This window comes from Lithobates pipiens, unplaced genomic scaffold (genome assembly GCF_037356315.1).
Source record: "Lithobates pipiens isolate NorthernLeopardFrog02 unplaced genomic scaffold, aLitPip1_a1.2 Scaffold_13, whole genome shotgun sequence".
NCBI lineage: Eukaryota > Metazoa > Chordata > Amphibia > Anura > Ranidae > Lithobates > Lithobates pipiens.
Window position 1 is genome coordinate 343,021,648 of NW_027507718.1, and position 18,963 is coordinate 343,040,610.

The 18,963-nt window shown below is 43.7% G+C and overlaps 1 protein-coding gene across 5 annotated transcripts in view; it reads left to right on the plus strand.

Annotated features, from left to right (window-relative positions):
* Positions 1 to 18,963, plus strand: part of TRIM2 (tripartite motif containing 2) — a 182,520-nt gene that overhangs the window by 61,588 nt on the left and 101,969 nt on the right. The window contains exon 1 of one of the 5 annotated variants that reach the window (XM_077477059.1): positions 12,068 to 12,320. The exons of the other annotated variants lie outside the window; for them this stretch is intronic. The gene's annotated coding sequence lies outside the window, so the exon portion shown is untranslated. Of the gene's footprint in view, positions 1 to 12,067; positions 12,321 to 18,963 lie in introns of those variants that run through there. 5 annotated transcript variants of the gene reach the window in all.

Sequence of the window (18,963 nt, forward strand, 5' to 3'; positions counted from 1 at the left end):
CCAGTGATGGAATAGGGCCCTGCTGTGTGCCTAACGTGGGCTCCATGTGTGCACTCGCTTAACAACTTTTCCTCTTTCATACCTGAGCACAGGCTGAGGACGATTATGGTGCTTATCTGCTCCCATTGTGGAGATGGACCTGCTCACAGAGAGAGTGCCGACAACAACTCTTCCTGCAAGAGGCTATCCCACCTGCCACATGTGCACACTTATGACAGGCTGCTTATGAAACCTTCATTACCCTTGGTAACCACTTGCTGTTTGCCGGACAGATGGATTCTAATGGGGTTTTCTTTTTTTTTTTTTTCTTTTTTTTTTTTTTTTTTTTTTTAGCACATAAGAGCCTGAGGCTCTAAATTGGCTTCAAAAAGGGGTGGGCTCGGGGCGCAGAGCTCTGTGCCCTGAGCCCACCCTGTTGTGTGACAATAGCAAAGCAATATTCACTGTTATCTTCCTGATTCTTCTCCCGACCAATGGGGAAGTGGGTCCTGGGACCTGATTGGCCAGGGGTCTCAAGACCCACTTCCTGTTCGGCCAGATGGAGAAGCAACGGACCCGGAGCAAGGTCTCCAGGGACTGCGTACCCTCAGCCACATCCAGCACTCCTCAGCTCAGACAGCGAAGGGAGGAGGAGGGGAGATCAGAGTGTCATCTTGGGCAGGAACGTCATCTGCCTCCTAAGGTAAGGAGGCCTCAGATCGCCGCCTTCACGTCCGTCAAATTATCTGCAGGGGGGGATGGTGCCCCCCCCCTGCTGGGGTGAGGGGAGGTGCCATTGGTTTGCCGCCCCTACCCCCCACCCCCAAAATATTGAGCACCAGCCACCACTGTTCCACCCCTTGAGTAACCAGGCAAGAACAAGATCTCAAAAACTTTACTGAAACTTGCAGCATACACAACAAAGTGCACAGCCTCTTCCTAACATCCCTAGTTTAGTTTTACCCCTTTTTAAATGACTTTAGACCAGGCTCACAACAGATGCAACGTTTACTTGAAATTTCTTGATGATACAATTCAACATGAACATTAGCAATAGAACATCCCTAACTATCTCTATGAGGCTGCCCAGGCATACCTACACAAGGTAGGTTCATGCTTGGTGTTCTCCAGGGATTGGTGGATCTCCGGACTCCTGATGCCTACCGATGAACTGCAAGGTGCAGCAGTCCTCCTCTCTTCTCTGCAGCGATCACAGAGTGGGACTCTGGGAACCCAGCCTATCCCTCTTTTTATAATGCTAGGTGGATAGCCCGGCCCAAAAAAGCCCGGAAACAGAGGACATAACTTTAACCCCTTCCTCAGCCTTGGTCAGTCACCGCCGAATCAATAAACCATAGGCATGCTGACTACAGGTGTATGTTTTATTACCTGTAGCTTCTATGGCTGCCTTGGCACCTGTAGATTACCAGCCATAGCAGCTGCAATGCTACATAATGCAAAAGTCCTCTATATATCCTTGTGGAAAAATGTAAAACATGGCATGCCTCTATTTCAAGAGCTTGCATATATCACTCCGTGTGAACTTTTGATACCCTTGTGCTCACTGGAGGATACAATGAGAAATCGGCCCCTGTTCCATTCTTTTCACGCACAAAAACCCAGGTTACTAATCCATGCACTTCTATTCAGATGGAAGGAGTTCAGCACCACTCCAGGGAATTTCTCATGAGTAGCTCAATTCATCTGACTGGGCAGTCTATTTGGAGCTATTAGCTGAAAAAGTCAATGAGTCCACAGTGCTCTTTCAACCTCCTCCTCCTTTACAATATAAAATATGCTGTGCGAAACTAAATGTCCAACTGTTGGTCATTTTGAACTCCGAACTGGAAGACTGTAAGCTGTATGAGGGTGTTTATATTGTATTTCTGAAGTTTGTTACACTGCTAATTAATGGTATACTGTAGTGTATGTGAACACAAAAGACTATTGTAGGAAGAATTATGTCCAGTGTATTATCCAGAAGGCAGCATGGAAGATGTTTTGTATTATGGCCTTGTCTTTATATGCATATGAGCACCAAACATTCAGTTTTTGTGTTTTGCTTATATAGACATGTATGGATAACTACTGGGTTGATGGCCCCTAAACCAAAGCTGGATTAGATGGTCTGACCACAGCATGTTTTTACCTTCAGCATAATGACTTTGAGTACTTGTTAGAATTGATAACAGCACAAGCTTTTTTCTGCCTTTTTAAGCATGCAGTGTAGGATATTAAAATTTTCTTGAATTAAAGAGATTAGTAAAGGTAAAAATAAACAACAAACGTGTCTATTCTTGCCTTTTCTAAGCTCCTCCTTCTTGAAACCCCCACCCTTAGCGCTCCTGTCCCCCTCCTCTCTGTGCAGTGCCCCCATGCGTGCGTGCATGCTCCCTGAGGAAATTAAGGCAAATTTTACCAATGGTACACAGAAGGGGAAAACAATAAACTGATCTGTTTTTTGACTACTGTATTCAAAACTATAGAAATTTTTTTTTTTTTGTTATACATTCTGTGAAAGGCAGGACCATCTCACTTAGATGTGCCACCAGTTAGTTGTGTTACCAGACCTTTCAAGACACTCCAGGGCCACCAGCTTTCAGAAATTCTTGTTACCTTTCTCCAAGCGATAAATCATGACTTCAGAGCATGTGAGGACTGATTAGCATTGAAAATCTGTTTAGTGTCTCAGAAATCCTTGTGAGAGTTGCCAAAGGCAAGCATCTCAGACTGGTGCTATCCCAGAGCCTCTTGGTAGGTGCTCGGCAGGGGACCCTTGGGACAACCCTACCGGACAGCACTTTGGGATAAGTATAGAGGGCTTTCATTTTCCAGGTTTCTTTTAATACATAAAACCAAAAACACTGCGCTATCCAGAGAGAGAAAGCAGCTAACACACTAAACTGGATAATTTAGTTCAAATAATGTGTATAAAAAGTGTTGCGCTAAAGAACGTATTCACTAAAAAGGGGGGACAAAAGTTGCTTAAATATTTTGTCAATTTAGACTCTGAAAATTATTAAACATCTGAAACAATACTTAATTCAAAGTCACTGCAACCATGTATATATGTAAAAAAAAATCCTTTTATAGAAAATCAAAATTCAAAATGTGATCCCCCTTAGTGCAAACATGAAGAGGTGGAAAAATCCTTCAGTCCATAGAATATTGATCATAAACACCCTGGTGCTGACACCGTCACACAAAGAAGGATGTAAGCTTACCGACTCCAAGTGACCCAAGCGAGCGTACGCTCCAAGGGTCAAATGCGCTTTACTATCATACAGCTGAAGGATCCTCTAGCCGGAAAAGATGGACACTCAATGATGAAGGTCGCTCCACACTTGCTTCCCAAACTGAGTTGGACATGGAGCCAGTGCTCACAGAAAAGGTCACACTCCCATTTATGCAGTGAATTGAGCGCTTCTCATATAAAAATTGGCAGCAGTGGAGTCCTCTTGACGCGTTTCGTCTCCTTGGACATTTAATACATACTTGCATGCAGAAATGTGAACACTACATTTATAGACTCTAGGTAGCAAATGCATTGCTAGGGGAAACTTTTTTTTTTTATTTTTTTTTATTTTATTTTTTTTTACATTTATTACTTGTTATATATCAGAGTCGAAGAGAAACCGGAAAAATAGAGATTCTTTACTGTGAACTTTGACTCCAGACTTTCCTCGCATGCAGCTTAGTAATTTTCCTGTGATATGCGGTTGCATCGAAAGTAATCAAAGATTGGCTGTAAAAAGCTGTGGAGTGTAGGAACACATTACGTTTGGTGAAACACTATATTACCTTTCATTAAATCATTCAATTACAAGTCGGCTTTACATAAGCCACATTATTATTTTTGAGTAAAAACAAAACAAAAAAACTGTCATTCTCATGCCTAGGCGGGTGAGATCATATGACCTCTGGCTACCAATTAGCGATGCAGAGAAGAAAGTCTATTGGTTTCAATCGGCAGTAATGCTATGTACACGTTACTGGACTTTCCGGCAGACTAGGTCCCACTGACTTTTCTGAACGAACGGACTTGGCCATAGACCAACGGATTAAGTCCGTTCGAAAGTCTGTTTGTTTTGAATGTGATTATGTAAACGGGACTAAACAAGGAAGTTCAATAGCTGCCCTTGCGTCATATTTGGTCCGTTGGACTAGCACATAGACTAACGGTTTTCCCGAATTTTTAGTCCGTCAGAATTGAGTCCGTCGGATAGATTTGAAACATGTTCTATTTCTAGGTCCGTCTGATTTTTATTTATTTTTTTAAACAATCGGACTAGCCCACACACGATCGGCTTGTCCTAAGGACTGATCCTGTCGGATCTAGTCTGCCGGAAAGTCGTGTGTACGTGGCATAAGATGTCTTTCACATAGTTAGTCAGAGGGTGGTAAAAACAGCTACAATACAATTTGAATGCTGCGTACCAAGTTGAGACTGACGCTGCCTGTGAAACGGGCCCGTTCAAGTTAATAGGACTGTGTCACGATTGTGCCATATTGGATCGCTCTTCAGAATCTGTCCATGTGTGAACTTCACCTTACAGAAGAAATTGTGTCTTGTATGAGTATAATGCCCATCTGACATTTTAATGTCATTTTGGGGTAATAAGTTCAAGAATTACTGTCAGTCATTGTAGGCTTGTAATACCAACCAAAACTTGAGAGTAATTCCAGTGGTTTGGATTCCATTAGATGTGGAAGAAAATTGTGAAAAATTAACTCTTGTGTCCCACTCGCATGAATTGATTAATCAGTAGCTATCATTGCTATAGCATTCTGCACCTTAGAGATGTTGGTAACAATGACAAGAATTTTTATGTAGCTGTCAGTCAACTACATTATTCTAATATGAGTTACATTGGCCTGTGTTTATTATAGTGTACTGTATAAATCTTTTTATAAATACAGCAGTAAGCATGCCACTCATGTTTCATTGATAAATATATATGCTGATTTCACATTTTTTGTTTTTACACGTGGCTGTTTTCATAGCAATCTACATTACATAGCTGATACAGAAGCATGCTGCAGAACTTGTTGTAAAGCCCCAGGAAACTACGTTGGAATGTGTTCTTATATAAAACCTGTTAGCAAGGTCAGAACAAGCTAGATTTGGAGTAAATGTACTTCAAGCTGCTTTCGTGAATTGAGTTGAGGCGGAACTTCAGTCTTTTTTTTTTTTTTTTTTTTTTTTTTTTTTTCCCTCACCTCGTCTTTCAGGACAGCACCTGGAGAGAGCACAGCTCCACCCACTTCCGAGGAAACACTGCAGTCATTTCTTTAAAGCCTGGACACTTCCACCATGGCCTCAGTTGTAGTGTTTCCTCAAACCATGGTGGAAGCACTGCAGGGGACCAGGGGTGTGCTGCGCTCTCTCCAGGTGGAGAAGGGTTAGGGCATACTTGATGCTGTTTCAATTTCTGTCTGCTGGACAGCCCTGATGGGTGTGGGGGTGTTCTGGTGACTTTATCCCTTCCTGTCCTTGCTGCGGTGAAAGAACCGCAAAAAGTTTTTTGCTGGAACCCTGGGAGAGATGGAGCCAGAGGAACTGGCAGCAGTGGCGGGAGCAGGAGCCGCAAGCAGCAGACCGACCCAGGCAGGGGGCACAGTGGCCTCTGGCCTCTGTTAACTACACCTGGGCTATGTTTATTTTCTCCCTCCCTTTCTCTTCTGATGGGGGGAGGGAGCCTGCATCACACTCCTCAGGTGACTTTTTTTCTAGAGGAAGTGTTACTTACAGCAGTGATGTTGTGGGGTATATTGTATCACTGTTTGTTTATGGGTCTGGTGGGGAGAAGATCTAAATCTGCAGGATTTATTTATGGTATATTTTGTTGGCTTGGTGTTTTTTCAGGCAAAGACTAAGGAAAAGACAAAACAGGCTTCCCTTAGGGATTCTTGGACCAAACCTTTTGTGCAGGTCCTACATAGAAGATTTGGTCAGAGAAGAGACTTCTACTAAAGCATCCTCTGCCCAACTTAGTGAGATGCTCCCTTAATTCCGGAAGGAGTTGGAAGACCCTTTCCAGTCCTTCCGCTCTTATCTGGATAAACTCCCGGTGGCACAATCAATGGATGATTCTACATCCTGCCCCCACACATCCTCTTCTACTCAGAGTGGTTAGTGAGTCAGAGAAGGAGGAGAGAAGTATGTCTTCAGAATCAAACGAGGGGAATGGCGAAGAAAAAGTTTTCATCCTCCCGTTATAGGTTGTCCTTGGAAGAGGTGGATGACGTATTGAAAACCATACATACTACCCTCAATATCAAGGAGGATAAGACCCAATTGTCCCCACACGACAAAATGCATCAGGGTATGGATGAGGTCAAACATTGTGTGTTCCCAGTGTACAAAGTGTTGACGGAGGCTATAAAAAGGGAGAGGAAAGACGCAGAGAGACTTTTTTTTTTTTCTGGTCACTTAACAGGCGTTTTCCTTTTTGATAACGCGCAAGTTTGAAATAAGAGACCTAAGCTTTGAGGACATGGGGGGGTCTTGAAGGACACTATGGACAAGAAGGCTGATTCTTTGTTAAAAAAGGCTTGGGATTCTACAATAGTCAATCTAAAACCAGCAATGGCATCAACGGTAGTAGCCAGGATTTTAGAACACTGGGCTAAAGGGCCATATTGAGGCGGGAACCTCACGCAAAGAACTGCTGGAGACTCCTACAGAAGGCAGTAGGTTACGTGGCAGATGCCTCAGTGGAGTCAGTGAGGATGACCGCAAGATCTTTGGTTTCAGCAAGAAGAGCTTTGTGGGTAAAGACCTGGTCAGGTGATTCAGCCTATATGTCAAAGCTGTGTGGCTTACCTTTTTGAGGGGGATCTGGTGTTTGATCCAGACTTTGACGTGGTTCTAGACAGAACAGCAGATAAGAAAAAAGCCTTTCCAGCCAGAAAATAAAGTTGCACTGCAACCTAAGAAAAATTTTCGTCCGTTTCACCAGACCCGGGACTCGAAGGAAACGGGAGAGAAGAGATCTTGGAGGTCCCAGAGGGAGGACTGGGATGTTTTGTCCATTCCCCTCCCCCCTCCCCCCAGCCAACCCGCAAAGACCCAGTGACTGTCTTCCGACTATGGGAGGAAGACTGAAGTATTTTCTCCCACAGTGGGAGGGGGCTACATCCAGTGCGCTTGCCCTCAAAATAATCTCTGAGGGCTAGGCATTGGAGTTCTCTGAAAATCTGCCATCTCAATTTTATGTGACGCAGCTCCCCAGAGGTCAATAAAAACCTTTGGCGATGACATCACTCTTGCAGGAATTTCTTCAACAGAAAGTAATCGTTCCAGTGCCCCTGGAAGAGAAGGACTAGGGTATTATTCACATGTTTTTCTAGTAAAGAAGCCATTGGGGAAAGTTCAGGTTAATATTAAATTTTAAAGATCTTAAACAAAAAATTTTGTATGTTTATTCGGTGAAGAAGCTTCTTCCCGTGGGGTGCTTTCTAGCCTCGATAGATATCAGGGACGCGTACTTACATGTTCCCATAACGCCAATGTGGCAGAGATATCTACGACTGCCAATCAGAGCAGGTGGAGTGGTATTGCACTTTCAGTTCACGGCTCTCCCATTCGGTGTCTCTTCCCCAAGGATATTCACGAAGATCATGGCAGAAGCATTGGCACCGCTCTGGTTGGAGAGGGTCTCAGTAGTGCCTTATCTGGACTACCTCCTGTTTGCCAGCTCAAAAGACCTATTGTGCAGCGATTTGGAAAAGGCACTGAACCATTTGGAAAATTTGGGATGGTGTCTGTACAAGGAAAAATCAAACCTCATTTCATTCCTTTTCAGAGGACCATTTACCTGAGGTATGTAATCGACTCGATACAGGAAAAGATTTTCCAGCCAGAGGAAAAAATTATAAAGATGCAGGCCGCAGTGAAAAGAGTACAGACAAATGTATCTGTTTCAGTTCGGGCAGCCATGTCCATGCTGGGGCTTCTCACAGCCTCAATTCCAGCTGTTCAGTGGTCCCACCTCCATTCGAGAGGCCTCCAACAGGCAATTCTACAGAATTGGGCCTACGGAGAGTCCTTGGAGAAGCAGATCAAAATCCCATCTTCAGTAAGAAGGGAGTTATGGTGGTGGAAGACGCAAACAAAATTGAACAAGGGCTTATTCTGGACCACAGATGTGAGTTCCTGGGGGTGGGATGTACATCTGGAAAGCCAGATGGCCCAAGGGTCCTGGACAGTAGAGGAATCCAGGAGTTCCTCCAACTGGAGGGAACTAAGGGCAATTTTCCTGGGGCTCTGGGCCTTAAAGATAATCGGGGGCCAGCACATCCAAGTGTTGTCAGACAACGCCACAGCAGTGGCTTACATCTCAAAACAAAGGGGCACAAGAAGCGGGGGTCTTCTAAACTTGGTCCTAGAGACTCTGATTTGGGCGGTAGACAACTTGGCATCCTTAACATCAGTGCACCTGAAGGGCAGCCTAAACCCAGATGGCAGACTTCTTAAGCAGAAGAAGGGTACTAGAGTCCGAATGGAGCCCAAGTTTAGATGTTTTTCAGAGAATAGTATGCAGATGGGGGGGGCTCCCCAGGCCGACCTTTTTGCATCACAAACAAATGCAAAAGTACCGGTCTACTTTTCTCTGAACGGGCAGGACCAAGCGGCAGGTCTGGATGCACTGGCTCGGCACTGGACCTACCGCTTGTGTTACGCCTTTCCCTCTGTGCAAATGATCACTTTTAGTGCTCAAACTACAAGGAGAAAAAACAGCCCTAATTCTGGTAGCCCTGTCTTGGCCCAAAAGGGCTTGGTTTTCAGTTCTACTAAAACTAGCAGTAGAGCCCCATTGGTTGCTTCCGGTTCGAAGCGACCTGCTGGCCCTGTGTCCTCTTTGGCAGGAGAAAGGGTTTGTCTGAAGAATGTCACAAGGGCCATTTATTTTAAAATCTGGAAATGCTTAAATTCCTGGTGCGTTTCAAAAGATTACTCTTCACAGGAGGGTCTTTCAGATTTGGAGTTTCTCCATGATGGAATGGAGAAGGGTTTGGCAGCCAGTACCCTTAGAGAAAAGGTTATCTCTAGACCCTTTGGTCATTCGATATTTTTTTTTTTTTTTTTTTTTCCCCAAAATGAGAATTATCGGTGGTTTTGCAGGGGCTGACTAGAAGACCTTTCGAATGACCAGAAGCAGCCACAATTGGGTTTTGGTCATTATAGCTAATGCTTCTGGCAGCTAGAAGGGGCAGCTAACTACAGGCATTATCTATCATTGAGCTGTTCTTGACCTTCTTTCCAGACTGGGTAGTGCTGAGGACAGACCCAGGGTTTTTGCCAAAGGTTGCTTCCGTTTTTTACAGATCCCAAAAGATGGTGCTACCAACATTCTGTCCTTTTACAACATGCCCTGAAGAGAGATTTTTATAGTCTGGAGATGCATTTTACCTTTATCTAGAGGTAACAATAGTTTAGAAAATCCAATTCTCCGTTTATTTTGTTTTCGGCGGCATGTAAGGATTACGGGGCTTCTAAAAGCTCAATTGGAAACAGCCACATGGATGAGTTTTTCCACCTTCACTTATCACTATAGGATGGACCTGCTCTCTGCAGCAGAGCAATTGTTTGGCAAGAAGGTCCTGCAGTCGGTGGTCCCACCATAAGGCTGGATTCACACCTATGCAGTTTTAGTACATTTTGCAGATTTGCACTACAGAACGTGTTTCATAGGAAACAATGTTAAATGGACTGTAGTGCAAATCTGCAAAATACAGAAAGCCTAAAACTGTATAGGTGTGAATCCAGCCTAAGAGTAAGTACTCGCTTATCTCCAGGTGCTGCCCTGAAAAACAAGGTGAAAAAACCTTAGTTAGACTTATCGGTAATTCTATTTCTACGAGTCTTTCAGGACAGCGTCGATGACCCTCTCTTATTTATGAATGTTAATATGGTGTTATTTCTGTTCTGCTTACATAATTTCAGCATGGCTGGAGGTGCTCGATCACGACTGAGGCCATGGTGGAAGTGTCCAGGCTTTCGAGAAATGACTGCAGTGTTTCCTGGGAAGTGGGTGAAGTAGCGCACTCTCTCCAGGTGCTGTCCTTAACCACTTCAATACCAGGCACTTAAACACCTTCCTGCCCAGACCAATTTTGAGCTTTCAGCGCTGTCGCATTTTGAATGACAATTGCGCGGTCATGCTACACTGTACCCAAATGAAATTTTTATCATTTTTTTCCCACAAATAGAGCTTTCTTTTGGTGTTATTTGATCACCTCTGCGGTTTTTATTTTTTGCTAAACAAATAAAAAAATACCGCAAATTTTGAAAAAAATGTTTTTTTTTTTTTTGTTTCAGTTTCAAAACTTTGCAAATAAGTAAGTTTTCTCCTTCACTGATGGACACTGATGGGGTTACACTGATGGGCAATAAGGCGGCACTGATGGGCACAGATGAGGTGGCACTGATGAGGTGGCTTTGATGGACACCGATATGTGGCACTGATAGGCGGCACTGATGGGTGGCACTGATGGGCGACACGGATGGGCACTGATAGGTGGCACAAATTGGCACTGATAGCTGGCATGGATTGACATGGATGGGCATGGGTAGGCGGCACAGGTGGGCATGGGTAGGCGGCACAGGTGGGCATGGATGGGCACTGATAGGTGGTATGGATGGCCACTGATAGGCGGCACAGATGGGAACTGATAGGCATTGTATTATAATATATTGTACTAATGGATGCCAATCAGTGCCAAACAATAATGCATGCCAATCAGTGATGCCCATTGTGGGCACTGATTGGCATCCATTGTGGGCACTGATTGGCATCCATTGTGGCACTGACTGGAATCCCTGGTGGTCTAGGGTGGCATACCTTGTCCTGGGCATCCCTGGTGGTCTGGTGGCGTCCCTGGTGGTCCAGTGTGGGCATCCTCGGGGGGGGGGGGGGGGCTGTGCTGATAATCGATCAGCACAGAACCCCCTGTCAGAGGAGCAGCCAATCGGCTCTCCTCTACTTGCGTCTGACAGACGCGAGTGAGGAAAAGCCGATCTCCGGCTTTTCCTATTTACACTGTGATCAGCCGTGATTGGACACGGCTGATCACGTGGTAAAGAGTGTCCGTCGGAGACTCTTTACTGAGATCGTAGTTGCCGGGTGTCAAACTGACACCCCGCAACAACGATCGCCGCAATGCGCGCCCCCGGGGGCGCGCAGCGGCTCATAATCCTGATCACGTCATATTACGTCCGATCAGTATTATGCAACCACTTTGCCACCGTCAATTTGTTATAGGGCGAGCGGCAAGTGGTTAAAGACTCGTAGAAATACCATTAAGTCTAACTAAGGTTTCCATATTTCCATCTATTAAATCTCATGCTCTCATTTTAACTTTGGATGGTAAATCCTGTTTTTCTTCAAAAAACCATAGTAGGCAGATACAGTCAGTCAACAAATTTTCAGCCTACAAGGCCTCCGTCATAACCATTATAATTGAGGCCTTGTAGGCTGAAACTAATCAAATGACTGTATCTGCGTTTGCACACTGTGATTTTTCTAAGTAAAAACAAGATTCTAGAGCAGTGATGGCGAACCTTGGCACCCCAGATGTTTTGGAACTACATTTCCCATGATGCTCATGCACTCTGCATTGTAGTCAAGCATCATGGGAAATGTAGTTCCAAAACATCTGGGGTGCCAAGGTTCGCCATCACTGTTCTAGAGCAACATCTGGTTGTGTGGATCATCTTCATGGATTACCTTAGTCAGATGAGTACCCCTGAGCTCTACTACACAGCATTGTATGTGTAGTAGCACAGGACTTTTTTGTTTGTATTGCATTTCTAGTTTTGTACTTTTTTATTTATTTTTTTTTTTTTTTTTTTATATCTCAATCCAAATTCCCCCTGCTAACAATTGGGTTACACACATTCCATAGTCCTTGGTAAGACTTGCTCTCACGTGAGCTGACATCTCTGCCTCCTGTACAGATCTGTCACACATGTTTTAAGTTTAACCATTCCATTGTATCAGGATTGAAAGAATGAGATGCATTACACGAGAAAACATATGACTTCATACTGCACTAACAAGCCAAGAAAATCGCGTCCCTCGGCTTTCTGTTTTTCCCTAGGAAACTGAAGCAGAAGAAGTTAAAAAACTGAGAGGCAATCTGGGAGGGAAAGTGTCGTCTATTTTTAATAAAGTGAGTGTTATGTATTCGCTCAGCCTCCCGTGTCACTGGAGTGTGCTGGATCACCGATGACAAATCTGGACAGGGATAAACAGGACGAGCCCCGGTGTATGTGCACACATGTAAACAAGAGCCTGTCAGGGGACACCGCAGACACCCCATCGCTGTGCTCAGTGGTAAGGAACGCTTATTGTTTCATGCAGGGGCAGGGTCCTGAAAATAATGACTTGTGGGCGGATAGTGAGCCTTTATGGCATGTTTAGCTGGTACACCCAGGAATGAATGTTTATTTACAATATTTAGACACAAGTTTCAGCACATGGTTTATAGCTATGCATGTTTTTGTTGTGCCTTGTAGTATTGTATCCATAATGATCCTATATGGGGTGGTGAAGCAGCTTTGTTTTTTATGCTGAGATAAAAGCACAGTAATGTTTCCTGAGGCAGCTGTGGGGGACGGCAGGACATTCAGCTGAAGTAAGGATATGACGGGCATGGAAATCGGGTTCAGGAAGTGAAAGGAGCACTGTACCATTGGACTTTTTTAAAGGGATAGTTAATCTTTTCTGAAAAATATGAACTAACACTGTGCACCCTCATCATCTTCCCCTCGATCCCGCTGCACTTGCCTCTGTGGGTGATGAGCTCCCAGAACCAGTGTAATGGTCCAGGAGTTTGAAATCCCTGCTCTTCTTCCTCCTGTGCTTCCAGGACAGTGATACCCTGTGATGGTGTTCACCAATCAGAATTCTACTGATCTGTCCCAGGAGCACTGCAGAATGAAGGAGGAAAGGAGCAGATATTTGAAATCCCTGGACCGCTACATGGGTACTGACATAGGTAAGTACAAAGGTGTGTGGGTGTGGATAGATAGATTATGGCTAGGAACGCGGGGGAACGTATTTCCGGCACCTCCAGCACTCAATGTATTTAATGGCAAGGGCTGCAGGGGTCTACTGAAAAGCTCATTGATGGCAGCTGCTGGGGGATCTATTGAGGAAAGGGTCTATTGTTGTTGGGAGGTCTTATGTTGCTTGAATGGATCTACTGTTGGGGGAGGGGTCTTATGTTGCTGGGAGGGATCTACTGTTGAGGGATGGTTCTATTGTTGCTGGCTGTTGGGAGGTCTGTTGTTTTTGTTGGAGCGCCTATTGCTCCTGGGGTAGATCTGTTGTTGCAGGGGGTTTATTGTTGCTGGGGGGCCTATTGCTCCTGTGGAATTTATTGTTACTTAGGGGGCTATTGTTGCTGGCTGCAGGGGATTTATTTTGCTTTTTTTTATTATCCTTAACAAATCATACAGCCTATATAATTCTGCAAAGGTGAACTTACACTTTTTTTAAAGCAGGCCTATTTCTGCCATTTTGTTGCTTACAAGTTAAAATCCGTAATATTTTTTGCTAGAAAATTTACATATATTTAATATATTTTTTAGCAAAGGATCTAGAGAATAAAATGGTGATCGTTGCAATTTTATTTTGCACTGTATTTGCGCAGCGGTCTTTCAAACGCAATTTTTTTTTTTTTTTTTAGGCAAAAAGACATTATCATTCATTTTAAAAAACAAACTAAACAGTAAAGTTCATTTTAATTTTTTTTATAATATGAAAGCTGATGTTACACCGAGTAAATAGATACCTAACGTGTCATGCTTTTGAAATTTGTGCACACTTGTGGAATGGCGACAAACGATGGTACCAAAAAAAAAAATCTCCATAGGCAGTGCTTAAAAAATAAATAACACTTGAACGCCAGAATTATTACACTCACTCTGATGAGTATGTATGTATGATATATATATATATATATATATAAAAAATATAATAATGGTGCCATCGCTTTCGTGCTTACACGGAGAAGACTGGAATGAGGCCATTTCCTTACAGTCTCGCTCTAGCTGGCGGAAGTCCTGGATTGCGCATCGGGTCTCCCGGTGGGATGGGAGGCTCGGGAACAGAGGCGGCAGGAAAAGGGGGGGGGGCGTCCCCTCTCGCTCCTCTGGTATAACAGCCGAGAGGCTGTTATCCCTGAAGAGCCGACCGCCCACTTATACATCATCCCGGTATAACTCCTTAAAGAGGAAGTAAACCCTGATGAGTTTACTTCCTCTTTTTTTCCCTGCAAAGGTAAAGCATAATGGACTACTATGCATCGCATAGTAGCCCATTATGTGTCACTTACCTGACACAGGAGGCAGCGAAGTCGCCGCTGTCCCCTGTAGTCCGCCGCATCCATCTTGCTGGTGGCGTCTCGCAGCTCCGCCGCTGTCATTCGGCGAAGCATGCGCACGGGAGTCGACAAATGCGGCAGCTCCATTCTTGGAACTGCCGTGCTCAGTGCGCCTGCGCGCCGCTGTCTACGGCGCATGCGCCGTAGACAGCGGTGCCCCTTTTCGGGCAAATATCTCCTAAACCATATAGGTTTAGGAGATATTGCTTGGACCTATAGGTAAGCCTTAATCTAGGCTTACCTGTAGGTCAAAGTGGTTTGTAAGGGTTTACAACCACTTTAAACTCGAGGCCGCATATGTGCGTACGGTCAGTGGGAAGGAGTTAAAGTGGTTGTGAAGCCTTAGAGGTTTTTTTTTACCTTTTTTTTTTTTATGCATGCCGGAATTCATTAAGGTAAAAAAAACTTTAAGCTGCATGTGTCCCCCCTCACCCCTGTTATACTTTCCGGATCCAGCAATCTGCATGAGAGCAACGGCTATCCCATCTCTGTCCCTCCTCACTGCACATTGGCTCCTGCTGCTGCCAATAATGGCAATGATCTGTGATTTTTATTGGGACTGCGACATTATGGCGGACAGTTTGGACACTTTTGACACATTTTTAGGACCATTGTTATTTATACAGCAATGAGTGTTATAAAAATGCACTGATTACTGTGTATATTTATTTTTATATATATATTATATTATATGTGTGTGTGTGTGTGTATATATGTGTGTGTGTATGTGTGTGTGTGTGTATGTATATGTGTGTGTGTATGTATGTGTATGTGTATGTGTGTATGTATGTATGTATGTATGTATATATATATATATATATATATATATATACACACATCCCTGTTCTGGCTCTCGTGGCTGGCGGTCATCACAACTCTTGGCCGCTCACATCGGCACTCCCAGAGTACAGTGGATGCGTGCCTCCGGCGGCACGCGCCTGCTATTTGGACTGACTTGGGTGCGATTTCAACCCTTGTACAAGCTCCTAAATGGCATCCAAGTTGGAAGGAAGTCTTTTCTGTCTCAGCAGTGTGAACTGAGCCTCAACCTGTTGACACTGGCAGTATGTATGCTTGTATGTGACAGCATATGATGGGCTTTAACACCTTGTATGTTTATAACCGGTGTCTTTTGTCGATTAGTATCCGCCCTATACTGTGCTTGCGCAGTACGGAGGACAAAGGGGACGCCGACAGTCTCCGAAAGATGAACAGCTGATCGTCAGCTCTACATGGCGCCTGCGCACTAAGTCCGGGTTCAAGCCCCACCATCCAAGTTAGAATAAAAATATGCCGAGCGAGGCCTTGCCCGAAGCATGGGACCTTCTTACAAAGTGGTGACTATTAAGTGCACAGGCGCTGTGTAAAGCTGACTGTCAGCTGTTCAACTTCAGAAACTTTCGGTGTCTCCTTCTCCTCCGCCTGCGCAGTACGGGGCAGGCATTATCCAATGGGGGGACACTTCTTGTCAGAACACTGGCACTGCTGTTTTCTTGGTGGGAACATGCTTACTTGGTGCCCTCAGCATTGTGACTGAGCTGTCTCCTGATCATGTGATCTTCCACCTACCCACCATAAAGAACCCCTTAAAGGCCTGGCAGGAGCCAGTGGTAGAGGATAAATGACATTTTTATTTTGGGACAGCAGTAATATCATTCCATTATACTACAAGACATGCCAGTCCTATCGGTAAACTGAAAACTCAGTATTAGAGGATTCCGCTTCATCTCAGTTTTGGTTCATTGTCAGATCCTCTAGTTTTGCTCTATGTTTTGGTTGTTTAGAATACATCAGGGCATGTCCTTTGATGAATATTTCAAACACTCACTCTGAACCCTTGTAAAATGTCTTCATTAGACTAAATTAAACCTGTTTATGGAGTTATTCAAATACCTATGACATTGACATGAGTATGCAATTATCCTCTGCCACAAGCCATCATGTAAATGGCTACAATGTACATTTGCTTGTCACTTTTATTAGCAATTTGCTCATTGTGCTAGCAGCACATTGCTATTTGCTTCATTTGATCTTTTAGTCAGTACAAGACCAATTTATTAGTCATTTACTTTTTCCCTGGTATATAGTGCTTCTCGTTGTGATGAAGCATAACCGTACACTTGTGTCAGATATAAACGGTTCTTCTTGTTTTTATCCTTTACTCCTGGCAGATACATCAGTGGTTGTTGTAATCGTCATTGAAAGCAAACCTGTATGGTAATAAATTCACTTTGCAATAGACACTACGGACAGACTATAATCCTCTTCCCCATGCTCCACCGTAGGCCTAGCGCTCCAAAATCCCCGTTTTTGAATTTGAAAGTTCTGTGCGACTTTGAGCACGACTTTATACTTCCTGGCACTAGGTCGCATTAAATGTGGAATCAAAGTAATTCCCCCCCCAAAGGTGTCTCTAAGTATTTACTTGCTTGTGTACAGGGTATAGCTTTTATGGGCAATTTTACTTTTGAGACATGGTCACCTTGCATATGAGTATAAATTCTCTACAGGCTTCAATGGAGATTGCAAGAATGGGTGGTATTGCGGCAGGAGACTGTACAACTGGGATCTCACCATTTGTCCCTTTTTTTTATTTTTTATTTTTTTTTTATTTTTTTTTATCTGAATAAAACTTTTTTTTTTGAAAGATAACAAAATAAGCGTAAATGCACTGAGAGTATAGATCCACTCCATCCATGGTGTAGAGGATGAATCCCCTTTGGCTATTTTATTATATACTCACTGGCCACTTTATTAGGTACACCTACTGGACTGGACCCCCTTTTGCATTCAGAACTGCCTTAATTCTTCATGGTATAGAGTCAACAAGGTGTTGGAAACAGTCCTCCGATTTTAATCCATATTTACATGAAAGCATCACGCAGTTGCTGCAGATTTGTCGGCTGCATGTCCATGAAGCCAATCTCACATCCCACCACATCTCTATTGGATTGACATCTGGTGACTGTGGAGGCCATTGGAGTACAGTGACCTCATTGTCATGTTCACAAAACCAGTTTGAGATGATTTGAGCTTTGACATGCTTATCCTGCTGGAAGTAGCCATCAGAAGATGGGTACACTGTAGTCATAAAGGGATGGGCATGGTCAGCAGCAATACTCAGGTAGGCCATGGCCTTTAAATGATGCTCAATTGGTACAAAGTGTGCCAAGAAAATATCCCCCACACCATTGCACCACCACCACCAGCCTGCACTGTTGATGCAAGGCAGGATGGATCCATGCTTTTATGTTTACACCAAATTCTGACCCTACTATCTGAATGTTGCGGCTGAAATTGAGACCCAGACCAGGCAACGTTTTTCAAATCTTTTGTCCAATTTTGGTGAGCCTGTGTGATTTGTAGCTTCAGTCTTCTGCTGATGTAGCCCATCTTCAAGGTTTGATGTGTTTTGTGTTCAGAGATAGTATTCTGCATACCTTGGGTTTTAACGAGTGCTAATTTGAGTTACTGTTGCCTTTCTATCATCACAAACCAGTCTGCCCATTCTCCTCTGACATCAACAAGCCACACAACTGCTGGTCACTGGATATTTTTTTTTTCGGACCATTCTTTGTAAACTCTAGAGATGGTTGTGCATGAAATCTCAGTAGATTGCCAGTTTTTGAAATACTCAAACCAGCCCATCTGGCACATACAACCATGCCACGTTCAAAGTCACTTGAATCCCCTTTCTTCCCCATTCTGATGTTTTGAACTTCAGGAAGCCATTTTTATCACGTCTAGATGCCTAAATGCAATGAGTTGCTGCCATGTGATTGGTTGATTTAGAAATTTGTGTCACCAAGCAATTGAACAGGTGTACCTAGTAAAGTGGCCGGTGAGTGTCTGTACCTGACTGGATTTGGCTTACAATTTTCCACTCCACTCCCTTTTGCGTTCTCAATTGAAAGCTGTCAAATGGTAGGAGAGTTGACAGGGCCACCCATGAAGCAGATTTTAGCTGGTTCATCAGGAACCGGACAAAATTTGCAGCATATGGTTTGCGTTATTTGCTACCAATATGTTTTGGGTTCAGAAAACCGAAGGAAAATGGTAGTGTATAGCTCATCTCGGTTAGTCTTTTGACCAGTGATAACGGGCAACTGTTGTATTGCTTAATATTTAGGTACAACATTTATTGCAACTTGTGAGGGTTAACATTGAAGTCTATGGCCCTCAAGTTGCTTGACCAAAGTAGTGTATGAGCTACTTTGAAGTTGCTGCAGCTTTAAGTCGCATGTATAATAAATGGTTATCATTGGAAAACATGGGGAACCACTTGTCATGCAACTTTGATGTCCAAAGTTACATGACAAGTCACATTAAGTGTGAATGGAGCCTAACTGGCAACATCTCCAGATAAAAGAAGATTGCAATAGAGTTAGGAAAAAAAATTTGCTTAAGAACATTGCATACAGTGAATTGTTATACCAAATCTACTGAAAAAATTGTGTTTCTATATACTTGAAACTGGGTGCTCAGGCAAGTTATGGGGAGTTGGCCTTGAATTCTACTTATAAACTTCCAGCTAGATATTTCTTGGTAAGTTAAGATTTGCTTAACATTTGAAAGAATTATTAATCGTTA